Genomic DNA, 16,932 nt, shown 5'->3' on the forward strand with positions numbered 1-16,932 from the left:
TTACGAATCTACGGAACAAGACAAAACGGAACAAAAATATATGATTTTTTTTGTTGTGCACACGTCTACTGTCCATTGCCCTACTGCTATATATATATATATATATATATATATATGTGTATATATATACAGGGCTTTTTTTCAGAGGGAACTTGGTGGAACTTAGTTCCACCACCTCTTTAAGACCCTCCAACTGTTTGTGAAATTTGACTGACCACACCCACTATTTGATGTGATTTGGAGTGTGTGTGTAGGGGGAGGGGTTTTGTGGGGTCGTGGTTAAAGCGGTTCTCCACCCAAAATTAAACATGATCGCATAAATAATAGTTCTCCTAAAGAATGCTGAAACCGATATTTTTAGTTAAAATAGTATTTACTGTACCATTAAACTGCATGGGCTTCCGGTCTGCCTCCCTCGGGTTTTTGTCGGGTTTCTCTTAGTTTCCTGTCCCGCGTAGTGTCTTCTGGGAGCTTGTGTCATATTCTGGGAGCTGGATATTGTATTCTCCCCTGTTAGACAAAATATCGCGCGATTTCGAGGAAGTGACGCGCGATTGTGATGCGCAACACAGACGCCAAAGCCGCTGGTGCCCGTTGCTCGTGCGCATGCGCGTCCACCGCAACAAGGAAGTGCCGGGCTGTGGGCTTATGCCCACAGTTAAAATGGTGCAGAAACCGGAAGGAGGAATATAACTTTTTATTTCAGACTGTATAGCAGCGGAGCGGGCGGGGAAGACAGGACACGTGAGTTGCGCAAGTTAGGGTAATTTAACTTTTAAATAGCCATTCACAAAAAATCGTTTTTGGCGTGGGAGATCCGCTTTAAGTTCCAGCACCTTTTGTTTGAGAAAAAAAAGCCCTGTATATATTTACTGTATATATACACATGGGTGTGTTTGAGATTTGGGGTGCATACCCTAATGCTATAGTCTGTGCACACCTATGAAGGCTGCATGGGTTTGCTCTGGGTGGGTTTCCTGATACTGGCAACGGTTGACCTATTTGATCAAAAGTGGTTGACCATGCCTGCATAATGGGTGTTAAAATGGACACTTGTAGTCTCTGTCAAAAGTCAATATGACAGGGTGACGTAGCACAAATGGGAGGCAGGGACAGAACTCTGTCACCCTATAATTTGAAGTACAGTGGAACATCGAATTGCGAGTAACGCCGAGTGTTTCGCAATACGAGCACTGTATTTCTAAAAATCTTGGTTTGCCAGTGTTGTCTCACAAAACGAACAGTATTCAGACCAAAGCCGTGTGCAGTACTGCTTTTGGCCTGAGGTGGGGGGGGGGGCGCCTCAGCCGATTGTCGCCGTTCGGAAATGCACAGAAAGGCCCGAGGACAGTTCAGCTGACCTCGGCAAAACTTTAGAGAGGCTCGTGAACGGAGTCTTTCCGAGGTTTGCCGAGGTCAGCCAAACTGTCCTCGGCCTTTCCGCCCATTTCCGAGGCTCTCCAGCGCCCCTCCGCCTCAGGCCGCATGCGGTATTGCATGCCATTGAAGTCAATGCGGAACAAAATATTTTCGTTTCCATTGACTTCAATGGGGAAACTCGCTTTGATATGCGAGTACTTTGGATTACGAGCATTCTTTTGGAACGGATTATACTCATAATCCAAGGTTCCACTGTAGTTGAACAAGGTCCTTCAAGCAACCAATCAGAACTCAACAGGAAATACAGAAACCCAGCTTGGACCAGGGGTCTTTTTTTTTTTTTTATAGAGCTCTTCTTTAACTAAAACAAAAGTTCATCCATCCAACTTGTGAATTTATTGGCTGCGGCATTTGATCCTGCGTCCTCCTTGCAACAAGACGTTCTCCAATTTACAGCTTTCATGACACAAAGAACTCTTTATGGTTCCAATTAAACTCGCCACGGACAGTTTTACAGCAATATATGTGTTTTTTAGAACACTCCTTAAATTTATACATTTCCCTACGTGCCTGGAATAAGGATAGCGGAGATAAATCTGGGAGGCAGCGGGACTCCGGCCTTAGAGGGCCTCGTAATATATTTCCTTGTTTAAAACACACCACTTATTTCGGGAGACGTTGTCTAATCAATGAGCCAGCTTGGACCAGCTTTGGCTGATTCGCTCGCCGAAACGCCAATAATATATCAGGTGTGATAAAAGGGACGCTTCTGAAATTTCCTGCTAGGAAATTGATTTTGATCACATACAGAGCGTTAGGCTTTTATCCCGTCATGTACGTGTTACGCAATTCTGTAGATAGGCATCAACACTGCGTACCTTACAAGACTATGGCTATGGAATTGAGGGTCTCAAGCCAAAAGTTTTTATTTTGGGGTGGCTAAAGCTGCATCTTTATTTATTTATTTTTTATTTGGTGGAATGTGGAAGGCCCCATACACACGAGAGGATCGATCCGCTGGAATTGATCCGCGGACCGGCTCCAGCGGATAGATCCCCTGGTGTGTACGATCCAGCGGATCTGTTTCCGCGGATTTTTGTCCCCGGGGATGGATTTCCAGCGGATCAAAATTTCTTGACATGCTAAGAAATCTATCCGCTGGAATCCATTCCAACGGATTGATCCGCTGGTCTGTACAGACTCACCGGATCAATCCGTCCGAATCCATCCCCCGTATGCGTCGTAATGATTCGACGCATGCGTGGAATTCCTTATATGACAGCGTCGCGCACGGAATTCCGCGGGGGATTTTGATCTCATGGTTAGTACAACCATGAGATCAAAATCCGCCAGAGGGGGACCGTTTCCGCGGATAAATCCTCTCGTGTGTACCCGGCCGAAGGGTTAGAATCCCTGACTTTTTCCATTGCTATCTGTGTCCTCGTGGAGAGATTTACCGTCTATATTTGTCCTGGTGATCACAGAATAGAAAAGTCCAAACTCTGAGGACCCTTCTGATGGATTCTTCTTGCCACCTGGACGGGATACGTGTCACCCGTGAGCAACATGATCAAAGCAAGAAGGACCCTTCCACACTACAGTTCTGGAAGACTTATGCCGAAACTGCTGAGGACAAGGGGGCACTCTTTACGTCTAGAGGAAAAGAGATTTCACCTCCAAATACGGAAAGTTTTTTTCACAGTAAGAGCTGTGAAAATGTGGAACAGACTCCCTCCAGAGGTGGTTCTGGCCAGCTCAGTAGATTGCTTTAAGAAAGGCATGGAAACTTTCCTAAATGTACAGAATATAACTAAGTACTAAGATTTGTAGGTAAAGTTGATCCAGGGTAAATCCGATTGCCTCTCGGGGGATCAGGAGGGATTTTTTTCCCCTGCTGTAGCAAATTGGATCATGCTCTGCTGGGGTTTTTTGCCTTCCTCTGGATCAACTGTGGGTATGGAGTTGGGTGTATGGGATTGTATTGTGTTTTTTATTTTGTTTGTTTATTTTTTTGTGGTTGAACTGGATGGACTTGTGTCTTTTTTCAACCTGACTAACTATGTAACTATGTAACTATGTAACTATGTAACTATGCCATCGTAAGTGGAGACACTTAGAAGTGGAGACACCATAAGACAAGAAGTGAGTAAGGCCCCGTACACACGGTCGGACCAAACCGATGAGAATGAACCCAAGTTCAGTTTCATTGGACCAAACTGACTGTGTGTATAGGCCATCGGTCTGTTTTCCTTTGGTCCAAAATTTTAAAACATGCTTCAAAACCGAACCGATGGACCGCTGCCCCATCGGACCAAACCGATGGTTAGTACAGAAAGCATTGGTTCAAAACCCGCGCATGCTCAGAATCAAGTCGACGCATGCTTGGAAGCATTGAACTTTGTTTTATTCAGCACGTCGTGTGTTTGACGTCACCGCGTTCTGACCCGATCAGATTTTGGACTGACGGTGTGTACACATATCAGGCCGTACAGCCACTTCAGAGGTGAACCGATGAAAACGGTCCGACGGACCAGTCACATCGGTTTGGTCCGACCGTGTGTACAAGGCCTTACTGGCCAGATCACCAAGTTCTAAAAAGAGAAAAAAAAATACAGCCACAACGTCTAAGGACTGCTAAGCAACAATTTATTTATTTATCTATTTATTTGGTATAGATAGGCTTTATAACCTCCTCCCGCCCGCACTATAGCTGAATGACGGCTACAACGTGGACCTTAATTGCAGGGAGGCCGTCATATGATGTCCTCCCGTCCATGAGCTGCCTGTGCGCCCCCTGCGGCCCGCTTTGTGATCACTGAGTCTATGAGACTGATCACAGATCGGTGTAAGGGGTTGATCCCGGCCTTTACCACGTATTTAGCTGTCAGCCAATGACAGCTGATCACGTGATGTAAACAGAAGTTCGGTAATCTTTTTTTTTTCTCATGCTGTCGGCGTGAGGGGAAAAAAGAGCCGATCACCGGCTTCTGTTAGAGGGACAGTACAGCTGCCTCATCTATGCCCACCAGTGCCACCTGCCAGTGCCACCTATCAGTACCCACCATTGCCACCTACCAATGCCTACAGTGCCACCTACCAGTGCCAGTGTCACCTTCCAGTGCCCAACAGTGCCACCTATCAATGCCCACTGGTGCTGCCAATCAATGCCTCAGCATCAGTGCCACCGATCAGTGCTGCCTATCAGTGTCATCTACCAGTGCCCATCAGTGCCACCAATCAGTGATCAGCAGTGTCACCTCTCAGTGCCCTTCAGTGCTGCCCATTAGTGCCAACCATCAGTGGCCATCAGTGCCAACCTATCAGTGGCCATCAGTGCAGCCTATCAGTGGCCATCGGTGCAGCCTATCGGTGGCCATCAGGGCAGCCTATCAGTGGCCATCAGGGCAGCCTCATCAGGGCATATCAATGAAGGAGAAAAATTACCTGTTTTCAAAATTTGATAACAACATTTATATATTTATTAATTTATTATTATTTTTTTTTTAAAAATTTTAGCAAAAAATAAAAACCCCAGCGGTGATTAAATACCACTAAAAGAAAGTTTCATTTGTGTGAAAAAAATATATAAAAATGTAATTTGGGTACATCGTTGCGTGACCGCTCAATTGTCATTCAAGATGTGACAGAGCTGAAAGGTGAAAAATGGCCTGGGCAGGAAGGGGGTATAAGTGCCCGGTAAGTAAGTGGTAAATACAACCTATGCTGGCGTGCCTTCAAAACACAACACTGAGTCTCATTTGAGAATATTATAGCGTATATCATATCAAAAAACGCGCTGTGTTGTGGAAAGCGAAGCAGTCAACATTAAATAAGCTACTATGAATTGCGAGCCTTTACCGTCTTACCAATTTCCCCAGATATTAGAACAAAAAATGATTGTTTGAATACAGCGGCACGACTTGCATGTGAACTGATTTTTCCTCCCTTGTAGCATGTGTGAGTCGCAGAGCCCCCAGATCCGCCGTCTCGCCCAATTCCTCCGCCCGCTGCAAGACACACATTGCGCCTGGTTCCAGGCAGCTGTATCTGCTATAGAGGAATGTAAAAGGTTCATTTGACTGGTCTTATCATCAGAAACCATATGACAATCCTCAACCCTCAATCCTCAGAACGCTTCTCTGACTACAAAAGAATTAGCGCGCCCATCTGGCTAGAGCCGTATTTTCTGAAAATAAGGTCTCATTACCGATAGAGACGAAGAGACAGGATGTTCCTGCGACAACGGTGATCACATTTTCTGCCATACGGCCTACGGCGGACGCGTGGCCTGTTAATTGTTTGGCTCTGATTATCGTTGTACTCTTGGAAACCAATGGACTCAAAAGATCATTTCTTCGGATGGCAGAAATTAAACTCTCATTATTAAAACCGATGATGTAGCCAATGCCTAAGGTCCGAAATGGCAAGCCTATTGTACCTGATAGGTGGGGTTTGGGAATATGGGTGTGGCCTCACTCAACTATGGGTGTGGCAGGACAAGCATGGTTGGGGCAGTGGCGGCTGGTGCTCAAAATCTTGAGGGGTGCAAACAAACTGAAAAATTCTGAAAAAAACTTCAATTGCAGCCTCACTGTGCCCATTAATTGCAGCCACTGTGCCATCAAACGCAGCCACTGTGCCCATCAATTGCAGCCACTGTGCCCATCAATTGCAGTCAATGTGCCCATCAATTGCAGTCACTGTGCCCATCAATTGCAGTCACTGTGCCCATCAATTGCAGCCACTGTGCCATCAAATGCAGCCACTGTGCCATCAAATGCAGCCACTGTGCCCATCAATTGCAGCCACTGTGCCCATCAATTGCAGTCACTGTGCCCACCAAACGCAGCCACTGTGCCATCAAACGCAGCCACTGTGCCCATCAATTGCAGTCACTATGCCCATCAAACGCAGCCACTGTGCCCATCAATTGCAGCCACTGTGCCCATCAAACGCAACCACTGTGCCCATCAAACGCAGCCACTGTGACCATCAAATGCAGCCACTGTGCCCATCAATTGCAGCCACTGTGCCCATCAAATGCAGCCACTGTGCCATCAATTGCAGCCACTGTGCCCATCAATACTTTGCACTCTGAGTTCAGCTTTTTTTTAAAGCATATTAGAGACTATGGCACTAATTAAACACCCTCACTGCTGGAATTTAGGTGCCCAACATCCGAAAAGGGGTCAGACGCCTGAATAGGGGGTGGCGGTGGCGACCATGGATTGATTAATGCAATACATACATCTATCCATTAAACACAAAGGGGGTGTCTGAAGAGAGGGGGTGGCACCCATGTGTCCTTAATGGACGCACCGCACTGGTTGGGAGTCTTGACCACTCAGAGTTGGGGCTTAGACTTGCTGTAATGTAAACCTGGCATACAATATACTTTTTATATTAGGTACATGCATGTGTAGTACTACCCCCTTAGCAGCCGCTAAGTAGAATGGGTCCCTTGCTCTTTTGTCTCACCCTCCCCAGGAACTTTAGCTTTTCTGACACACTGGGTTGAACATAAGAACTGGTAGGGACACAACAACTCACTAAAGGTAGCACTTGACAAAATGCATTAACACTTTTTCAAAGAAACAGGCATTAAGCATGTCAGTACAGCAACTCACTGTACACTATATTGTCAAAAGTATTGGGACACCTGCCTTTACACACACATGAACTTTAACCACTTGCTTACTGGGCACATAAACCCCCTTCGTGCCCAGGCGAAATTTCAGCTTCCGGCACTGCGTCGCTTTAACTGACATTTGCGCGGTCGTGCGACGTGGCTCCCAAATAAAATTGACGTCCTTTTTTCCCCACAAATAGAGCTTTATTTTGGTGGTATTTGATCACCTCTGCGGTTTTTATTTTTTGCGCTATCAACAAAAAAAGAGCGACAATTTAAAAAATATATATATTTTTTTTACTTGTTGCTATAATAAATATCCCAATTTTTTTTAAAAAAAACTATTTTTTTTCTCAGTAAAGGCCGATACATATTTTTCGACGTATTTTTGTAAAAAAAAAAAAAAAATCGCAATAAGCGACTGGTTTGCGCAAAAGTTATAGCGCCTACAAAATGGGGAACAGAATTATGATTTTTTTTATTATTGTTTTTTTTACTAAGTAATGGCGGCGATCTGCGATTTTTATTGGGACTTGCGATATTGCGGCGGCCGTATCGGACACTTTCCACACAAATTTGGGACCATTCACATTTATACAGCGATCAGTGCTATAAAAATGCACTAATTACTGTATAAATGTGACTGGCAGTGAAGGGGTTAACACTAGGGGAAGAGGAAGGGGTTAAATGTGTAGCCTGGGTGTGTTCTAACTGTGTGGGGGGAGGGGGGTGACTGGGGGAGGTGACCGATGCTGTGTCCCTATGTACAAGAGACACAGATCGGTCTCCTCTCCTCTGACAGCACGTGGAGCTCTGTGTTTACACACAGAGCTCCACGTCCCTGCTGTGTTACCGACGATCGCGTGTACCCGGCGGACATCGCGGCCGCCAGGTACACGCATCGGCTCTTCAGCGATGCGCCGGCACAGTGTTTACCCGCTGCGCGCCCCCAGAGTGTTTACCCGCTGCGCGCGCGGGTTATGCTTTTAAAAAGACGTCCAAAGACGTCCAGTTGGCACCTGAGAGCCGCGCTGTTGACGTCTTTTGTCAATAGCGCGGGTCTCAAGTGGTTAATGGAATCCCAGTCTTAGTCCGTAGGGTTCAATATTGAGTCGGCCCACCCTTTGCAGCTATAAAAGCTTCAACTCTTCTGGGAAGGCCGTCCACAAGGTTTAGGAGTGTCTATGGGAATGTTTGACAATTCTTCCAGAAGCGCATTTGTGAGGTCAGGCACTGATGTCTCCGCTCTAATTCATCCCAAAGGTGTTCTATCGGGTTGAGGTCAGGACTCTGTGTAGGCCAGTCAAGTTCTTCCACCCCAAACTTGCTCATCCATGTCTTTGGGACCCTTCACGAAGCACAGCGTGGCGCGCTCATGCTCAGTTGGCAGCCGACCCTAAAGCTGCAAGGAGTCACAGCCGGCTGCCGTAGATAAACATGCTGGCACTGGGGACCGAAGACCAGTGAGGAAATCGGCCCGGTTGAGGACAACGATGGATCCTGGGACAGGCGAGTGACTGTTTACTGAAAGCCAGAAGCTACAGTTTTTGTAGCGGATGACTTTAAATTTTTGCAGAATGACTAAAGAACCACTTTAACGTGAAAAAGTAAAAAATAAAAAGATTATATTTAAACGCTAACTCTTTTACATCTTTTGGACCACGTTTAATGTTACAAATAAATAAAAAAGAAATAAATAAAAACTGCGCTTGAAAAAATTATTTAAAGTGATAAAACATATAAAATATTAATAACCGGCAGCGAGCAAAACAATCCATTTGATCTTGAATTACAAAATATAAAAAGTAAACAAGCAGCGCACAGTATAGAATGTCCATATTAAAATGAAATAAATGAATAATGGTGCTTTAACCACTACCCGACGGCCGTACGACTTTATACGGCCACGGGGTGGTTCTCAATCTCTAACAGGCCAAAAAAAACACGGCATGCGCGCGCATCCGACGGCGGCGCGCACGTGCTCGCCGCATCGCTGAGATGCCGATGCGAGTGCCTGGCGGCCGTGATGTCCGCCAGGGACTCGCGATCGGCGGCTACAGGGACAAGATGTGGAGCTCTGTGTGTAAACACAGAGCTCCACGTCCTGTCAGGGGAGAGAGGAGACCGATCTGTGTCTCTTGTACATAGGGACACAGCATCGGTCACCCCCCCAGTCACCCCCCCTCCACCTACAGTTAGAACACAATTTAGGGTACACATTTAACCCCTCCCTCACCCCCTAGTGTTAACCCCTTCAATGCCAGTCACATTTATACAGTAATTAGTGCATATTTATAGCACTGATCGCTGTATAAATGTGAATGGCGCCAAAAATGTGTCAAAAGTGTCCGATGTGTCCGCCATAACGTCGCAGTCACGAAAAAAAATGCTGATCGCCGCCATTAGTAGTAAAAAAAAATAATAAAAAATAATAATAATTCTGTCCCCTATTTTGTAAGCGCAATAACTTTTGCGCAAACCAGACGCTTCTTGCGATTTTTTAAAATGTTTTTTCCCCAAAAATATGTAGAAGAATACGTATCGCCTAGACTGAGAAAAAAAATGTTTTTTTTAAAAAATTGGGCTATTTATTATAGCAACAAGTAAAAAATATTGTTTTTTTTTCAAAATTGTCGCTCTATTTTTGTTTATAGCGCAAAAAATAAAAACCGCAGAGACGATCAAATACCACCAAAAGAAAGCTCTATTTGTGGGAAAAAAAGGACGTCAATTTTGTTTGGGAGCCACGTCGCACGACCGCGCAATTGTCAGTTAAAGTGACGCAGTGCCACAAGCTGAAATTTCACCTGGTCAGGAAGGGGGTATATGTGCCCAGTAAGGAAGTGGTTAAACGTTAAAGTTCATTCAGGTAGTAAGTATGACAGCCCAACACCAGCTTCAGTGTGGATAGAAGCACTCGGCACCACCGAGATCAAGCCAAGCATCTTACCAGATAGTATAGACCTGGGGCCAGATTCAGAAAGATGCACGTATCTTTAGGCGGGTACGCCGCCGTAACTTAGTCAGGCGAGTAGTGTATTCAGAAAGAAGTTGCGCCCAAAGTTACGGCGGCGTAGCGTATATGGGCCGGCGTAAGCCCGCCTAATTCAAAGTAGGCTGGCAGGGGGGTGTGTTGTATGCTAATGAATCGTGACCCCACGTAAATGACGCACTTACGAACGGCGCATGCGCGCGCATGCTCAGTATCACGTTGAATTTTATCCGTAAATTACGCTGGCTCAATGTTTAGTCAACGTGAACGTAACCTACGCCCATCCCCATTCACAGACGACTTACGCAAACGACGTAAAATACGACGCTGTTCCGACGTTTCCCACGTCCATACCTAACATGACTTACCACTGCTTTATAAGGGGTAGAGTTACGGCAGACCGACGCCTTACGTAAACGGCGTATATAGATAACTACGTAGGAACTACGTTTGTGAATTGGCGTATCTAGGTCATTTGCATATTCAACACGGAAATCAACGGAAGCGCCACCTAGCGGCCAGCGTAAATATGCACCCCAAGATACGACGGCGTAGGAGACTTACGCCGCTCGTATCTTGGCCAAATCTATGCGTAACTGATTCTAAGAATCAGGCGCATAGATACGACGGGGCACATTCGGACTTACGACGGCGTACGTCCTTTGTGAATCCGGGCCCAGGGGTCTCCAAACTTTATAAACAAAGGGCAAATTTAATGTCCTTAGGGCTTAATGGGGCCAGACTGTGGCCATTGGGAGTAGAAAAGGTCCAAATGTCGTGGGGGAATAATAAATGCCCCATCTTTGGTAATAGTGGGAGGAGTAGGGCCACATTTTTTGGTGTCAGTGGGAGGAATTGCACCCCATCATTGGTTTTACTGGGCCCCATTGTTGGTATCATTGTAATGAATGGTGCCCCATCGTTGTTCTTCTTGGGAAGAATTGTGGCCCATTGTTGGTATCATTGGCAGGAATTCTGCCCTTTCAAGGGCCAGATAAAATCAAGCAAAGGGCCACATATGGCCCCAGGGACGCAGTTTGGACACCACTGGTGTAGACCCTCAAATTATAGAGTGGTCACAAAAGGCTTAAGTCCAGGTTCACACATGGCTGCGGGAATGAAGCCGTGCGAGTTCCAGGCTTAATGACGGTAACTCCAGAGCTCCTAACCTCTAATCAGATCAGCAGAGGTTTCATCTGTCACCCAATGTAAGAAGTATACAAAGCGCTTGTTTCATAGTTTTTCTTCGGCAAATGAGCCTTAAAGGGGTTGTATACAATACATAAAGGGTTTGATACAATACATACTGTACAGTTTAAAGAGGAGGTAACCAGAACATAAAATAACATGAGCTAATTTACTAATCATTTACCCAGACAAGGTGACTCCGAGATATGACCTTTCAGGGTAGACGTCACGTCTCCTCGCTCACCTGCTATACAATACACATTATCATAAGTGTAAACACAGGACATCTTCACACAATAGCAGGGTCAATTAGCACAGAGAACAGACAGATGGCTGGAGGTGACGGCATTAGCATCTCCTTACACTGTATGTCCCAACAGTATGAATCAGTCACTCTACAATTAACCTGTTAAGTTCAGAATCAACAAACAGTAAATAGTTCTTTACAGATATCCTGGAATATATTGTGGATAATAATTACATAATAATCCCATCTCAGGTAGTCCAAGATATCATTTCTCAGTCATCCTATGCCCCTAGTGGACATAGGGGGCCAGATTCACAGAACAAATACGCCGGAGTATCTACTGATACTCCGGCTTATTTTCAAATTTGCCGCGTCGTATCTTAATTTGTGATTCACAAACAAGATACGACGGCATTTGGCTAAGATCCGACAGGCTTACGGCTTCGTACACCTTCGGATCTTAGGCTGCAATACTTCGGCTGCCGCTGGGTGGAGTTTGCGTCGTTTTCCAGCGTCGGGTATGCAAATTAGCTTTTACGGCGATCCACGAAGATACTCGCGTGCGTAACGTCGTTTTTTCTCGTCGCAAAGTTAAGCAATCTTTTTCATGGCTTAACTTTACACCAGCCATGTTAAAGTATGGCCGTCGTTCCCGCGTCAAATTAAATTATTTTTTCTGGCGTAACTACGTTACGCACGTCGCCATTCACAAACACGTCGAGGCGCCGTAATTTCGCGCAAAGCACGTCAGGAAATTTACTAACGGAGCATGCGCAGAACGTTCGGTGCGGGAGCGTGCCTAATTTAAATGGTACACGCCCCATTTGAATTAGGCGGGCTTGCGCCGGACGTCTTTACGTTACTCCGCCGCAAGTTTATACTCAAGTGCTTTGTGGATCAAGCACTTACGAGAAAAACTTGCGGCGGTGTAACGTAAAGACGATACGTTACGCCGCCGCATTTGTACCTGGATCTGGCCCAGGATGTTTTTAGACATAAGAGGGTCCGGGGATGTCCCGGGTGAGTCTGTCACAGAGCCCTTAGCTAATTTTACGTAAGTAGACCTCACAGTGACATTTGAGGCTATAGTACGAAGGCATAATAAGTAATTCACGGCGTTGCGCCCTGGGACAATGAGCTCAGACAGTAGACAGAGATGTAGAAGACACAGATTCAGAGTTTGATTTGAGCCCATAGAGAAAGATAACACAAAACCAATGCAGACTATAAAACCCTCTCCATACGAAGCGCCATCAAAGTGCAGAAAACTGTTGAGCGGACCGGCCCTGGAGTATCAGTTTGGTTGGTTGCATTGATCTCCTGGCCCCCATCTACCATAAAAAGACAGAGGATGGCAGGCTGAATCTACAATTGACAGAATTTTTTCCTTTTAATAAATGATTCGCAGCTTTGGCCTTTTACCCCCCGAAGGCCGCCATTAGCATCAGTATAGGCTTTCATTCTCTTCCATCTTTTCATTATCTCCTAAACTGGCTGTAATCGCTCCCGTTGGCACTGAGCAACGTTCCGTGTTCTTTCTCTGTTCCCCATATTCTGCCTAAACCTTTTTCTGGATGCGACTCTTGGTATCGCTGATACTGCGGCACAAATCTCTTAATATCTCTGCTCCCCCCCCCCCCCCCAACATGGTTAAAATCACCGTTTAAAAACCTAAAACCCTTTCATTGGGGAAAAATGCTTTGTAACAATAAGGATCCGGATAATTAATATAACAGATGTCTGGGAAAATGTCAGCATAACAGTTGCATGAGTGCCAAGATCTCCGGGAGTTGGCAGGTGCGCGGCTCTTGGCGCCTAATGGCTTGCTCGCAGTACAAAAAAGCCAACGGTTCATTTTTATTTTAACACAAGCGAAATTAAAACGAGATTGATCTCACTATTAACAGCGTGACTCGCTCTGCTTCAGATAACTGTCGGATATTGAAAGGGGAAGTCGGCGTAAAAAAGGAAGAAAGTTGTCATAATGACCCGCGGATCCGTTCCTCCATTCTGCTCACCCTTATGCCGGGTACACACGAGAGGATTTATCCGCGGATAAATCCTCTGGCGGATTTTGATCTCCTGGTTGTACTAACCAGGAGATCAAAATCCCCGCGGAATTCCATCCGCGGTGACGTGTCGCGCCGTCGCCGCGATGATGACACGGCGACGTGCGCGACACAGTCATATAAGGATATCCACGCATGCGTCGAATCATTACGACGCATGCGAGGGATGGGTTCGGACGGATCGATCCGGTGAGTCTGTACAGACCACCGGATCGATCCGCTGGAGCCGATTCCAGCGGATAGATTTCTTAGCATGTTAGGAAATTTTTATCCGCTGGAAATCGGTCAGCCGGAAAAATATCCGCGGATAAATATACGCTGGATCGTACACACCAGCGGATCTATCCGCTGAAACCGATCCGCGGATCAATTTCAGCGGATCGATCCTCTCGTGTGTACGGGGCCTGAATGTACGGATGTTTTACCCTTAAAAGGGGGACACTGGCTTATGAGCCTCCTATCGTATTCTGTTTAGAGGAAGAATGAAGTATAGGAGCGCCACACCAAGAGGTTGGAAAAAGTAAATTAACCACTTCAGCCCCAGGAAGATTTGGCTGCCCAATCACCGGGCCATTTTTTGCGATTCGGCACTGCGTCGCTTTAACTGACAATTGCGCGGTTGTGCGACGCTGCACCCAAACAAAATTGATGTCTTCTTTTTTTCAACAAATAGAGCTTTCTTTTGGTGGTATTTGATCACCTCTGCGGTTTTAATTTTTTTAAGTATAAACAAAAATAGAGCGACAATTTTGAAAAAAAAAAACAATATTTTTATCTTGATCTGCTAACTATTTTAAATTTGATCTGTTCCGCTGCCTGTGTGTGTTTTTTTTGGTTGTTGCTGTATTGTTGTTCTCGGCGCATCGAGGCCTACGGGTAACTGACTGCGTTTTGTACTTTTTTTGTACTTTTAAGAATTTTAATAAATAATAAATAAATAAATAATATTTTTTACTTTAATAAATATCCCCCAAAAATATATAAAAAAAATGTTTTCCTCCGTTTAGGTTGATATATATTTTTCTACATATTTTTGGTAAAAAAAAAACGCAATAGGCGTATATTGATTGGTTTGCGCAAAAGTTATAGGCCCAGATCCACAAAGAACTTACGGCGGCGTATCTATTGATACGCCGCGTAAGTTCTACGATGCGCCGACGTATCTTTGTTTTGTATTCACAAAACAAGATACGCCAGAATGTGGGCTAGATCCGACTGACGTACGTCTTAGTACGCCGTTGGATCTCAGGTGCATATTTACTCTGGCCGCTAGGTGGCGCTTCCGTTGATTTCCGCGTAGGGTATTAAAATTAGCTAGATACGCCGATTCTCAAATGTACGTCCGCCCTGCGCATTTTTTTACGTTGTTTGCGTAAGGCTTTTTCCGGCGTATAGTTACCCCTGCTCTATGAGGCGTACGCAATGTTAAGTATGGACGTCGGGCCAGCGTAAATTTTTTTACGTTTTACATCGCTTGCGTAAAACGTTCGCGAATAGGGCTTTGCGTAAATTACGTTCACGCCGTCTAGGCATTGAGCGGGCGTAAATTAATTTGAAAATTTGACGTGATACTGAGCATGCGCGCGCATGCACCGTTCGAAAAAAGCATCATTTACGTGGGGTCATGCTTAGTTTACATAAAACACGCCCCCCTGTTCTTCATTTGATTTAGGCGTGCTTACGCCGGCACATTTACGCTACGCCGCCGTAATTTTAGACGCAAGTGCTTTGTGAATACAGCACTTGCCTCTCAAAGTTGCGGCGGCGTAGCGTAACTACGATACGCTACGCCCATTTAAATTTACTCCTATCTACGTGAATCTGGCCCATAGCGTGTACAAAATAGGGGGTAGTTTTATGGCATTTTTATTACACATTTTTTTTTTACTAGTTATGGTGGCGATCTGCGATTTTTATCATGACTGCGCCATTATGGTCGGACACATCGGGCACTTTTGACTTTATTTTGGGACCATTGTCATTTATACAGCGACCAGTGCTATAAAAAAGCACTTATTACTGTGTAAATTACACTGGCAGTAAAGGTGTTAACCGGTAGGGAGGGAGGAAGGGGTTAAGTGTGTCCTAGGGAGTGATTCTAACTGTGTGGGGGCTGGGCTACATGTGACACGACACTAATCACTGCTCCCGATGACAGGGAGCAGAAGATCAGTGTCCTGTCACTAGGCAGAACAGGGAGGTGCCTTGTTTACACAGGCATCCCTCTGTTCAGCCTCTCCATGACCCGATCACGGGACACCGGCGGACATCGAGTCCGCGGGTCCCGCAGGCACGGTCACGGAGAGTGCAGCGGGCTTCTTAAAGGGGACGTACAGGTACGTCCATTTGCCTACCGCTGCCATTCTGCCGACGTATATCGGCGTGCAGCGGTCGGCAAGTGGTTACAAATAATTTTTTCAGCTAAAACCATGTAAGATCTGTGAGTACAACACATTCTATTGGCCCACTAATACCCCCTTCATCAGGCTTTGTGTTGTACAGTATATCACAGGCTGAGCAATAGCAAGCAAAGCCAGCAGACAATTAGCATGGATTAAAAAGGGGATTTACTCCAGAGATAAAAACTAAAATTCTACCACTTTGGTTCGGCCACATCCTGAATAGGGCCTGGAGCTCAGAGGCGGCTCTCTAATTAGGCAAATAAGGCAGTCGCCTAAGGCCTTGCACTCACAGGGGCCTTGCGACCGCCTAATTTAAGAGTCGCCTCTGCTGACAACAATGCCGCTGCGGCGTTAAGATCCGGCCAGCAGCGGTTTAACATTGCCTGTGTGCTCCATGGCCAGGCAGTGGAGAGAGAGGACGGAGCGTGGCTGTGAGGAGGAGGCGGGGCCAGCGCTGTGTTGTCCAGGGTAGGAGAGGGGGAGGAGATTCCAGCAGCCAGAGCAAAATGTTTCCCGCTGCTCCGGAGATGCAGATCGCGCCCCCCGGCTGTCACCCCCCACCACTGGAGTGCTCAGCTGAGCGGTCCCCACACACCCGGAGGAGGAATCTGGCATGCAGTGGCGAGGAGGGGGAAGAGGAATGTCACGTGGAGGAGGCCCCATGAACGCTGTATGGAGCCGATGGAAAGGGAGGTAGGAAAGAAGAGGTGTCCGGATCTGACCTCACAAATGCGCTTCTGGAGGAATGGTCAAACATTCCCATAGACACTCCTAAACCTTGTGGACGGCCTTCCCAGAAGAGTTGAAGCTGTTATAGGTGCAAAGGGTGGGCCAACTCAATATTGAACCCTACAGACTAAGACTGGGCTGCCATCAATGTTCATGTGCGTGTAAAGCAGGTGTCCCAATACTTTTGACATTATAGCGTAGCTCTAGATGGCGGGGTCCAAAGTCAATATGGCGAGGCAAGCAGTCGTCCAACCAGGGACTCTTACATATGCATTATGTCACAGAGCACACAGCCA

The sequence above is a fragment of the Rana temporaria genome, chromosome 10, assembly GCF_905171775.1.
Source record: "Rana temporaria chromosome 10, aRanTem1.1, whole genome shotgun sequence".
NCBI classification, from domain to species: Eukaryota; Metazoa; Chordata; class Amphibia; order Anura; family Ranidae; genus Rana; species Rana temporaria.